Source organism: Carassius auratus, unplaced genomic scaffold (genome assembly GCF_003368295.1).
Source record: "Carassius auratus strain Wakin unplaced genomic scaffold, ASM336829v1 scaf_tig00026011, whole genome shotgun sequence".
NCBI lineage: Eukaryota > Metazoa > Chordata > Actinopteri > Cypriniformes > Cyprinidae > Carassius > Carassius auratus.
The window spans coordinates 295,461-308,341 of NW_020525479.1; the positions used below are offsets into that span (position 1 = coordinate 295,461).

The 12,881-nt window shown below is 30.0% G+C and overlaps 1 pseudogene; it reads left to right on the plus strand.

Moving 5' to 3' along the window:
* The window catches only part of LOC113078568 (spectrin beta chain, non-erythrocytic 1-like), a 50,770-nt pseudogene extending 38,228 nt beyond the window's left edge, over window positions 1-12,542 (plus strand).
* Window positions 12,543-12,881: the final 339 nt, after the last annotated feature.

A 12,881-nucleotide genomic window follows, 5' to 3' on the forward strand; every position in this document is an offset into this window, starting at 1 on the left:
TATCGTCCATGAAATTTAAAGGGTTCTTTGGGAAACCAAAAACCATCTTTCCATTTGTTTTTAATATAGTTCTTTTAAGATCGGTTCACTGAAAGCTTCTTTTAAGAACCAAAATTGGTCTTTCTTTAGAATCACTATAAAAACCCAATGGGGAACTTTATTTTTAGGAATGTAGATGCATCCACCGAGTGTTTTGTGTTTTACTCTTCTCCATAATCTTGGTGTATGATGGAATTGGGAGTTTTAGACTGGATCAGTTGAATGGATCTTAGACTCTCCCCCACTTAAAAGTCAATTTTGTACATGCTTTTCATGCAAGCGATCTACCTTAACGCTTGGCTTCCCTTCCCCAAAATCACCCGGGGGTCAATAAGCTCACCCTGAATGGGCCGTCATAGACAACAATGGAAAACCCGGGAAGGTGGGAGTGGTTGTTTTGTTCTGCTGACTATGTGACTGATAGTGGCATGTTTCTAAATGCTGCCTCTTCATATGCATTTAAAATGCGATTGCTAATGAGTGCAGCCGTTTGAGTTGGTTTTTATTTAAAATTAGGTGCTTGTAAGGCTTTGTTGTTACTCATTGCTTAAATAGTTGGACGAAGCAGTTGCATTGTTCCATGCATGAATGTTATGGACCGTGCAACACTTAACGCTTACATTGCATTCACCAAACTGGTTTTACAGTTCAGATATTGCATTTTAGATCAGATCTTGTCGATCAATAGATGTGCGCTAGGCATTTGGCACTTCACACACTCAGCGATTTCACACATTTACGCCATTGCTCTCGTTTGCTGTTACTGTAGTGCAGATGCTTCACCAGAGCTTGGTGTTGTGTTTGAGGATCAGTTCAAGCTTTTGCAAATCATTTCTCATAACCCAAGCATGCATTTGAAGAATAACATGTGCATCATGAGATTTGCACAAGTGTGATTAGTATAAAAACTATTTAATGAGCAACTTTGCTATCAGTTATCAATCAGTTGTTAATGAATCACAGCCCAGTTTGAGGTCAGCATTGCTGGGCTTCAACAGAAATCAATTGGCAGAAATACAGCTTTTGTAAATTGGGAGTCTGTTTACATTACATTCATGCATTTAGCAGACACTTTTCTGAGTTTGTGTGTGGCTAATCGTTAACTTCGATTCGCCCTGCCCTTAGTGATGAAAACTTGACCTTTTACCTGTGATTCGACAGATTTGAGTGATTCAGTTTCAGTCATCTCAGGCTTGTAAATAACTTAATGTGCTCGCTTTGAAATAAACTGTATTTCCGTCACCACCCTGCACATTTGACATACTTTAAATTGCATTGTGTACACGGTGAAAAGACTGTTTATTTTAGTCTTTCAGCTTCAATATTTCACGCTTACACTGTGGTTTTCTTCTTCAGTAAATATCTAAACATCTTTTTTGAACCCATGTGTCCTTGTTTTAAGCATACTCACTTACTTTTTATAGTTTTTTCAGAAAACAAGACTTAATATCTTAAATCTTATTGCATCTTAAGTAAACATGTCTCGACTAAAGAGTGTTTAGATATTTGTGACAGAAAACAAGCCGCGTAGATTGCAAATAGAGTTCATTCTGACATCTAACATCTTGGTGAACTGGTTTAAAATTAAGTCAGAAGTTCACGATGCATTTTAAAAACCAATGCTCACTGCACAAGAGCATTCTTCAATCCCTCTAGATGCTAGAGATCTGCCAAGATAAATGACAGATTGTTGGATTTGTGCTTGTGCTGTAGTGGATGGACTTCAATAGTGTAAACACATGATCCTGGCAGCATCTGTTCCACGGATAGTTTAGTGACGGCGAGGGAGCGTCCAGCTGATCTGGAGCTATTTCGCTCGGCGGACAGCACTGTAAGCTGTTTTTCTCCAGGCTTGCGTGCTGAAGCAGATCTTTTGTCCTGCCAGGCCGCCTGTCTCTCAGTCTGGTCTTCTCAATGACCTTCTGTTGGGCTGTTGGCAGAGAAAGCGAGACGGATCGGGTCCGTGTGAGGATGTGAGATGTCAGATCTCGATTCTCTCAGAAGAGCTGTAAGAGTCACCACCCTCGGCGTGAGAGGAAGTGGATCCAACAGCTCTGGTGCAATGAAGGAAACACTGACATGGCATTTCAAGATGCACAAAACCACCCAGAATCACAGTCTCGAGTGAACGTGCACTTAATAGTCATTGTGCAACACCCTAAAGATGAAATAGAGAGTCAAAAAGAACATTTCATTAAATAAATATTTGAGTATTATTACTATACTCTTATAGTATTTATTTTGAATGAGCTATTATTATTATTATTATTTTTTTGGTTAATTCATTTTGTTGCGTGCATTTTTTTAGATGATTAATGTTTCCCGTGTAATTTAGACTTAGTTTCACACACATATATATATATATATATATATATATATATATATATATATATATATATATATATATATATATATGTATATATATATATATATATGTATATATACATATATATATATATATATATATATATATATATATATATATATATATATATATATATATATATATATAGACACACACACACACATACACACACACACACATATATATATATATATATATATATAATTCTTATTTATTATTTTTATTTTACAAAAAAATATTTAATAGTATTAGTCCTGGTTTTCATTTTTAAGTTGAACATTTTCATATAATATTTGTTTTATTTTATTTAAGCTTTATTTCAGTTAATGAAAACATATATTTTTTAATAGTACTACTTCCATTTTTTTTTTAAGTGCATGTTTTTCTGGTAATATTCATATTTTGTTTTATTTTATTTCATCTGAATACATATAAATGATATTTAGTTCTAGAAGTTCAAGTTCTTCATTTATATTTTATTTTATTTCAGCATTATTTCAGTAACTGGAAATGGTATTACTGGTGCTTCAATGTCAACATGAAACATACGTTTGCATAATTTTATTTAAATTATGTGATATATTTCTTAGAAAAAAAGTGGCAATATTAAGTGGCATCAGCTGTAAATTAAAGTCATGCACTGATGCTTTTTTTTTTTTTTTTAAGAATCATAGCAACTCAAGTTGTAAGCCCAAATGCAAATGAAATATTTAGCTGTTTTGTTCATTTGTTGGTGCATGTGTGTCAGGACATCTGGAGTGATGCACTAGTGCACATCTTCTGTCTGTTTGTCTTGTCACTCTGAAACTAAAGGTGGAGTTTAAACCAGTCAACCTGAAACAACAGGACAGTTTGAGTTCATATCAGATACTCTCTCACATCTGTGATCGCTTCACAAATAACTGTCTTATTCCTCATTTGATTCACTATCAATGGCTCTTTTCCAAAACCTAGTGAGCTTTATAGGGAGCACCCTTCTCAGGCAGCATCCTAACCCGAGTCTAATCTTGTCAGTGGCTGATTTGGAGTGATTTCTGGCAATCATCGGCATCATGGATTGTGAATCTGTAATCTGTTTCCTCATGAGACGTGATGTTCCTGCTGGAGCGTGGCATTGATCATTGTCTCTCTGTAACACTGGATGAACTGTGAGTTTTCCTGCTTGCCACAGCAGGAATCTCATCACTTAAATTGAGGCATGATAAACATGCATCCTCTGTTTGAGTAAACGGCAGAAGTGTAAGAAATTATGAGCCGTGTGCTCATCTCTGTGAATTAATGATGTCATCACAAACTGACTTTTGACGCAGATAGGAACCAAAAGTGTTATTTCATTACTGGATTAATATAAATATCTTGATAAATTATTATTTTTTTATTTATATATATTTGTAATCGACTATAAAAATAGAAAAGGACAAATTATATAAATAATTTTACATGGCCTTTATTATTTATTATATTTATTAGTGCTGTCAAATGATTAATTGCATATAAAAGTTTTTGTTTGCATAATTTATGTGTGTGTATGTGTATTTATTATGTATATGTAAATACACACACATACATTATATATTTTGTAAATATTTACATGTATTTACATGTTTATATTTATATTCTAAACATTTATTTTATATATATATATATATATATATATATATATATATATATATATATATATATATATATATATATATATATAATGTATGAGTATCTATGTAAATAAATGAAAAAAAATATATGCATATGCATATATAGTTGATGTATAAACTACTACACTTATAAACGACTACTAAATATTGTAGAAATAAAATTTTAAAAGTTGTAAAGTTGCTTTTTGTATGGTAAAAATCGCTATACAAATAAACTTGAATTTAATTGATTTGAATGCATCTTTTATAATTGTCTTTCTATTAACTTCTAATTAACTTCTTATTTCAATTTTGTTATATTAATTATATAAAAACTAATAAAATATTTTTTTATATACAGTTATATCAAATAACTTATAATGTAATACAATATATAGTTGATTTATTTGTATATTTTTAACGTAAAATTTAAAATAAAATTAAGAAATGTATACATTTTATAAAATGAAAAATATATAAATTGTTATTATTATTTTAAAAATTATATATTTTATTATATATACCGTTTATATTATAGTGCAATGTATATAAAATTGAATTCCTCCTCTGAAACAACTTTTAACATATATTTTACCCATGTTGCAATAATAGATAAAATCAAGCCCTGCCTTACAATATTTGCCAAAAATACATCACAGTGTTGTCTTTATGAGTTCCCTGTTTTACGCCGCATGTGTTTTTCATCAGTGCATGCATAAACTGGCTCTAAAACGTTCAACCTCTTTATTATGTTTGCCCTCGTCTCAAATACTCCGACTCCGCGTTGTGGTTTTAAGCAGAAGTGTTGAAATTGTAGGTTTATTTTCGAGCTCATGCTGAGGCCAGAGCTCCGCAGCGCACAGGAAGTCTTAGGAATTCCTTTCTGCTGACGCTCCGTCGACAGGAAGTGGATAAATCCGACGGGGAAGAGGAAGCCACCCATGGACTCCCTCTCTTGGTCCGTCCAAGCCGCCGTTTCTCATCGCTGTCTTGGGTTTTCAGGACGTCTTCAATCATCCGCATCGGAGTAGAAAAGCTTTCATGAGAAAAGCTGATCTCACTTTTCTCTGACCCCGTTTCTGACCCTATCGGCTTTCCATATTGAAATGCTTCACTCGTGTTGCGCAACTCCAGATCCCAGAGCCAGCGTCATTTTCAGGAGATTTAGTGATAGCAGAGATGGGAAGAATGCTGTGCTCGGGACTTTTTCATCTCATTGGAATTCACATTCAGACACTTCTGTACTGAGTCCAAATCATATGTGATAATATCTGCTTTTGTGAGCTTTCAGGGTTGGATGGACCTGATATCAACTTAAATAATACATACACACTACTGTTAGAAAGTTTAAAATTGATACTTTTACCTAAACATAAGCAATAGTAACAACATTTATTATTATACAAAGGATTTCTAATTCGAATAAATGCTGATTTTGTAACTTCTTTTTTAAATCATCATATCAGAATGATTTCTGAAGATCATGTGACACTGAACACTGCTGAAAATTCAGCTACGCATCACAGGAATAAATTACATTTTACAATATATTCACATAGGAAATGGTTATTTTAAATTGCAATAATATTTCAGATTTTTACTGTATTTTTTTTTAATCAAATAAATGCAGCATCAGTGTGCAAAATACATTAAACATCAAAAACATCAGTAGCGTGTACATGTAAATTCCTCAAATCCATGCATTAAATTGTTTTGCATTAAACATCTCTGCAGACGCAGACAATGCTATCTGTGTGTTGCAGGATGTGCAGGGAGTGGTTTGTTTTGAGGTCAGCAAACAAAGATTTCGAGGATGCAGGAAACGCCAATAAATCAACAATCCCTGAACTCTCATAACCTGAGTTCCTCCAGCCCAAACGAAGCGTCTCTATTACAGTTCTAATCAATCTCAGACCTTCTCAGACCCCTAGCTGAATTTAATAGTTTATATATAATAACCTTATATGCGTATGCTGTCACAATAGTTACTAATGTGACCTCCTGACCTGATCAGCCATCCAGACTGCAGTATTGATTTATCTGAACTGAATGTGACTTTGCCATTGCCCTCAAAATGTATTAAATCACATTTTACGGTTAATTTATTAACTAAGGACATTTGTACACACTCTGCTTCAAGGTGTTATTAGCAGCGGAGCATTAAACTGCAGTTTATATTCAAGCTAGCAGGTATTTGAGATAGAAAAGATACAGTTAGATTAGAGCTTAATGAATTTAGAATAAAGTCTTCACAAATTACATCACAGTAATTGGAGTAAAAACGTGCTATCATGAAAATAATGTCAAAATTAAAAAAATATTTTATATTTTATTTAATTAAAATTGGTCATTTATGTAATGCAAAATGGTTTCATTTTATTTTATTAAAATTATGTATATTTAATTTTTTGTTTTGCATTGTTTTTATTTTTTTTCATAACAGTTACAGTAAATTACTGTATATTCACCTAAACAATTATTTCACTTATTTATTTAATTTAAACATTTTATTTTACACATGTTTAATTTAAACAAAATATATTTATTTAATTTACAGAGGAGCATTTTATTCAAGCTATTATATATTATAATTATATTTATAATTCATATTGTATAAATTACTATATTGATGATCCATAACGAGATTGAAAAAAATCTATTTTATTTTATTTTACAAAAGCGTGTTCAGGACCTAGCATGTTTGCATTGTTTTAATTATTTTACATATTTTTATTACATAACATAAATTACAGTATTAAGAATTGCCATCGAGAATTATAAAAAAAATAAAAGCAACAAAAAAGTAAAATAGGCATCTGCAAAAGGTTCTTAATTCTCATGAAAATAAATGCGTCATAAAAATAAATTACTTTTAATTTACTTTTAAAAGTAGCCTAAATCAATTATTTTATTAGAATTTTTTTAATTATTTTATCATATAAATTGTGTTTAATTTTCAGTACTGTATTATATAGCCATTTATAGTGAAGCTACCCGGTCTTTAAGAGGGCATAAACAATCTGGATATGTTATGAGCTGTGTTTGATTAATTCATAACATCTCCATTCATTTAAAACCAGATTTAGCGGCTCATGTTCACCTGACTCTCCGTCCAGATGCTGCTTTATTCCTGCCTCTACCGGGCCGAGGGGAGGAACACTGCCGCCATTGTTACCCTACCCACAATCCTCTGGGAGGATCCATAGAGCCGGCTAATCTGTAGTGTTCAGTGGCATTGGTTGTGATGTTATCGGCTCACAATGCAGCCACAGTTCGTCTCGAGTCTTTCTCCTACACATTTAGACACGTAGCTTTTTAAATCAGACATTCAAGCAAAGAAAGAGCAATTTTTTCAATTAAAATAATTCAAATGCATTTAAATTTGTATTTGATTTTAATTATTGTGTCACAATGCAAACATTATTAATGGCCCCAAAAATAATGAAAAATGCATATCAGTTATACATAATATCTTTGCAAAATATTTGACATTTTTATTAGTAGCAGAGTAATTATATAATGTTCTTTTTTTATTATTTATTTTATTAAAATGCGTTGTTAATTGTCATTTTATTTGTTTTGTCACAATGCAAAAATTCTTTATGGTCATAAAAAATTATTTAAAGAAAATAATAAAAATGCATAGTTGTCTTAAAATATATATTTTTTTATTTTATATTAGCAACAGAGTAATTATATAGCACTCATTGTTTGTGGTTATTGTTAATGGTTTGTTTTATTAAAATGCATTGTTTATTGTTCATTTATTAATATATTTTACATTTTTATTAGTAGCAGAGTAATTTTATAATATTCATTTTTAAATTATTTATTTTATTAAAATGCATTGTTAATTGTCATTTTAATTTATATATTTTGTCACAGTGCAAACATTCTTACTGGTACTAAAAAACATAATTAAAGAAAAAAAAAATGCATATTCATCTTGCAAAATGTTTTTGATTTATTTAATATTTTATTTTATATTAGCAGCAAAGTAATTATATAGCACTCATTTTAAATTATTTGTTTTTTTTGAATGCATTTTTAATTATTATTTTATTTTATTTATTTTTTCACAGTGAAAACATTCTTAATGGTCCTAAAAATAATTAAAGAAAATAATTAAATATGCTTATTAATTTTACAAAATATTTTTGTTTTATTTAATATGTTATTTTATATTAGTGGAAGAATAATTATATACTATAGCACTCGTTTTTAAAAAAATTTATTTATTAAAATGCATTGTTAATTTAATTTTATTTATTTTGTCGCAATGCACACGTTTAATGCTCCTAAAAATTTATTGTAAGAATATAATTATTATTAAAAATGCGTTTTCATTCTATAAAATATTTGTATTTTATATACGAGTCCTAAAAACAACACATTTTATTTTTATTAAAAAGCATTTCCAATATACAAAATATATTCACATCAGATGTTCAAGCTAAGAAAGGAACCAAAGTTCAGTTTTTCCTGCTGACTGTGTTGAAATATGTCGTTGTTCCCTGTCCAGGAAAAACATGCATTCTGAGAAAAGTTTATAAATGTGATTTGCATCTGAACCCAGAGGAAAATTGTGTTATTCATAGTTCAGTCTTTTACAGTTCAGAAGGTTTATGAATCCTTCAGGTATCTCACTAGTTGTCATCCAGTAAGAGTTTAGAGAGAAACGTCTCAGCTTGCTGTCTCTGAGAAACAGTTGAGATATTAATGAGATCTTATTTGACGTCTTTCATTGTTTGCTGCTTTTGGACACATGGGGGATATAGCAGAAGGGAGAAACCCCTCAGACGTCTGATGTGTAGGAGTGTGTATGAAGCTTGACAGAAGAGTCAATGCTTCGATGTATGATTTGCTTTCATAGCTGTTCTGTCGCCTTTGGAAAAGTCAATCATCAGTGCTGCACATGCTGTTCAAGTGTGTTTCTCATTGTCTACAATGCACTCACACACACACACACACACACACACACACACACACACACACACACACACACACACACACACACACACACATATACACTCAATGCATGAGATTCAGAACACAGGAGTTCAAAAAGGAGTATATATATATATATATATATATATATATATATATATATATATATATATATATATATATATATATATATATATATAGGAAATGTTTTGCATGAAGAAAATGAAGTAAATGTTAGCACCCAGCATGTTTTACGTTGTTTTCATTATTTAAAATTTAAGCACATTTACCCTGGTGAAAATTACAGTAATTATAAAAAAATAAAAGCTCTAAAGTAAAATTACATTTTTGCACCTAGGAGAAAAAATGTGTGCAAATGCTGCTAAAAATCTTTTATTAAATGATTTTTTTTTTCACTATGCAAATATTTTCAAAATTTCATTATAATGTATTTTCATTATACAAAAAAAAAAACTATATATATATTGTTTTTGTTCTGTGTTCTGACATATTTTGCATTGTTTTCTATTATTTTCATAACAGGTACACACATTTATCCTGGTAAAAATTACAATATTGTGAATTGAATTTTTTATTTTTTAGCATGTAAAATGACATCACAGTAATCATCAGCAGGTGGAAAGTGCTTAATTATCATAAAAATAAAGACACGGTGCAAGAATTCTTAATGGTTCTCATAAACAAATTATTAATTTATTTAATTTCATTATACAACATTTTATTTTAGTTAGTTAATTGTTAGTAATTATCCTCTTTTTTTAAATAAATGTAACTGTTTGTTTTCATTTTTAAATTTGTTTAAATTTTAAACTATTTATTATATTTTATTTCATTTATTGTCCTATTGTATAATTTTTTTTTTTAGTTTGTAGAAATGTTTACATTTGCCTTTTTAGAATATTTATTTTATTTTATTTCATTTCATTTTGTTGTCCAAAACAGTTGATTAATTTACATTTATGCAATCGTCATTTTCAAATTAATTTAATTATACAAAATGTTATTTTAGTTTGTTTTAATTTTTAAATCGACCTTTTCAAATATGTGTTTATTTCATTTGGTTTTCATAAACAATTTATTAATTTACATTTATGTAATCATCTTTTTAGAATTAACTTAATTATGCTAAATTTTATTTAAGTTTGTTTTAATTTTAAATTTACCTTTTTAAATATTTATTTAATTTTATTTTGTTTTCCTAAACAATTTATTAATTTAAATTTATGCTGTCATTTTTTAATTAATTTCATTATACAAAATTGTATTGTAGTTTTTTAATTGTACCTTTTTTCTTTTTAAACATTTTATTTATTTAATTTTCATTTTGTTGTCCTAAACAATCTATTATTTTAATTGATGTAATAATTTTTTTAAATAAATGTCATTATACAAAATTCTATTTTAGTTTGTTTTAATTTTTAAATTTGCCTTTTTTGAAATATCTATTTTATTTTATTTCATTTCTTTTTTTTAAATCAGTTTCCTTATACATATTTAATTCCATTTCCGTGTCAGCTGTTTGTGTGGGACTGACCCGGGGTCAGACGCAGGTCTTTAAACGGTTCCAGCTGTGGATGTTCCTGGCCGGTGTCCTGCTCGAGGGGCAGATGTTGCTCTTCCTCTGTTTGTTGTGTTTGGGGTCAGACTGTCACACGGCCTCTCCCTCCATTCTCTCTCGCCTCATTCTTGTCCTTCCTCCTCCTCCCTCTCGCTCTGGCCTCGCTCATCCTGTCCTCTTTAGTCGTCTCGCTGCAACAATTGATTCAGACGCTTACGTCTGTGTGAAGACCAGGAATGCAATAACAGGAAAATTGGGAGGATTATAAATAAATAGCTGCATTTGAACTGCTCACCCGAGGGGCGGAGCATAAATAAACACAGCGCCGCCTCGTATTGTTCGCTGCGCTTGATTGGTGGCGAAATCGCCTGCTCGCTCATGAATTATGGGAGAATGGTTTAAAAGTCCAGAAGGAGAGTTGGCAGGGAGAAGGACTGGGTCCGGGGTGAATGTGTGGCTTCACACAGACCATTTGGTTCCTCATAGAAAAACAGTCGGTGGTATTTGGGAATGTTTTTGGGGGAAATGTTGCAATATTTGTGGATCATTACAAACAGCCTCATTTCTATCTAGAAGATCTAGTTCATACCAGTCTAAATATTGCACAAACAACAAAGTTCAGCTGTGAAATCTGTTGGAAAATCATGATTCTGAGGATTATTTTTATTATTATTATTGTTACATTGATTGGTAATCATAACCATACAGTTTAATAACTACACAACCTGGAAAATTATTTAAAATAGTTTATCATGGGAAATTATTATTATTATCATTTATAATTTAAGAATAGTTTTATTTAAATTATTATTATTTAAATTATTTTATATAAAATCCTTTGTAATCAAATTAAAATACATTTTAGATAAGTGTATTTTCTTATTATTTTAATATATTACAAAGGTTATTTTATTTAAATTGGTATTACAATTATATTTATCTTAAATAGTTTTGAATCAAAATGAATTAAAAATAATTTTGTATTATAATTTTGTATTATATTATTATTATTTATAATATAATATATAAATTATAAACTATAATATATAATATTATATAATATAATATAAAATAATAATATTATTATATTATTATTTGTATTATTGTATTATTATTATTATTATTATTATTATATTATTATTATTTTGTATTATGATCATAATCTTCCATCGTTGTAGAAGTATAGAAATCTTTAAAAATATATATATTCTGAAATTTCTATTTTGTATAAAAATGCAAAATTGTAAACACATTTTAATTAACTATTATAAATGTATTAAAATAGTATTTTATTTAAATCATTATTTAAATTCTATTGTTTTTTGTCATTTATTTGTATTTTAACATTTTTATTTTATTAAATTAATTTAGAAAGGGCCTAAGTTAAAGTCATAATTGTTTTTATCAAATTAAGTTACTGAAATTGTGTTATGTTAAAAATAATTTTGTATTAAAATACAAAATTTTAAACAAATTTAATTACTTTTCTAAAAGTATTAAAATAGCATTTTATTTAAATTCTATTTTTATATTACAGAATTCTTTATTAAAATATTTTTTATTAAATAAATGGTTTTCGATCAGCCAAAGTAAATGTATTATTATTCTAAAAGTATTAAATTATATTTTATTATATTTTTCTTATATAGTATTATTTTTATTATTCTAAAAGCACTAAAAATTATTATGAACTATTAATTCACTTTTGATCCTTGTTTAGTTCCATAATATTGCTGTTGCTGCATGAGCGATTTTTCCAACAATTTAAGTGGGAACTGTAGTAGAACGCATTGCTATTGAGAGTCATTTTCTGTATTGTGTTCCTGCAGACGAGCGAGAGGCCGGGCAGAAGAAGACCTTCACCAAAATGGGTGAACTCACACCTGGCACGCGGTCCTGTCGGATCACGGATCTCTACATGGACCTGCGCGACGGACGCATGCTCATCAAGCTGCTGGAGGTTCTGTCCGGAGAGAGACTGGTGAGTGGGCTGATGAGGTCATCGGCAGGGGGGCACTGCCCATATTTGGGCGTGTGTATTTGATGTCTGTTTAGTGTGAGTCAGATCCGTCGCTCAGATAACTGTGTTTGGTTTCACGACCCCAGGTTTTGCTTTCACTCTGATTGACCCATGTGAGTCAGATAATTGCCTGAAATGGCTCTTTCCTGTCAGCAAGCACAAGCTTTGGAGAAAATAGGCGTTAAAACTCCAGCTTTAGGAGTGCATTACTCATGACGTCTGCTTACAGAAGAACAGATGGAAGCGTGTGCAATCTGCGATCCGATCACAACAGACATAAAGATAACGAGAAGGATGAAG